At 43.1% G+C, this 353-nt stretch overlaps 1 long non-coding RNA gene across 1 annotated transcript in view; it reads right to left on the bottom strand.

The window, feature by feature from the left end:
• LOC119592154 overlaps positions 1-110 on the bottom strand; it is a 554-nt gene extending 444 nt beyond the window's left edge. Inside the window, exon 1 of the long non-coding RNA XR_005230411.1 lies at positions 32-110. This is a non-coding gene — a long non-coding RNA (uncharacterized LOC119592154). The remainder of the gene's footprint in view (positions 1-31) is intronic.
• Between the last annotated feature and the right edge of the window lie 243 nt (positions 111-353).

Genomic DNA, 353 nt, shown 5'->3' with positions numbered 1-353 from the left:
GGAGAAAGTAGACAAGAGGTAAACGACTCACCAGCTTCATGGTGCGACGAGAGAGTGTCGAAGTGTTGCAGAGCGATTGCAGTATGGGGCCCCTTCCTCCATAGTTCCTTTTATACCCACTGAGGGCGCGTGGTCGGGGCTCCCTTCCTCGCCCCATACACGCGGGGAAATCCCTCTGCTTTTCTTGCTATTTCTCTTTTTATCTTTAATGATTTTTGTCACTTCTTTCTCGATTACTTCTTTATTTCTTGTCCCCATTTTCTTCATGTTCATCTTTCTTCTCATTTCCTCCTTTTGTTTCCAGATGGTTTAGATATTTTCCGAAAAGTTAATAAACGATAAAGATCATGTAT

This window comes from Penaeus monodon, chromosome 29 (genome assembly GCF_015228065.2).
Source record: "Penaeus monodon isolate SGIC_2016 chromosome 29, NSTDA_Pmon_1, whole genome shotgun sequence".
Taxonomy (NCBI): domain Eukaryota; kingdom Metazoa; phylum Arthropoda; class Malacostraca; order Decapoda; family Penaeidae; genus Penaeus; species Penaeus monodon.
The sequence above is the reverse complement of the archived record's forward strand: the minus strand, read 5'-3'. Positions and strand labels throughout refer to the sequence as shown.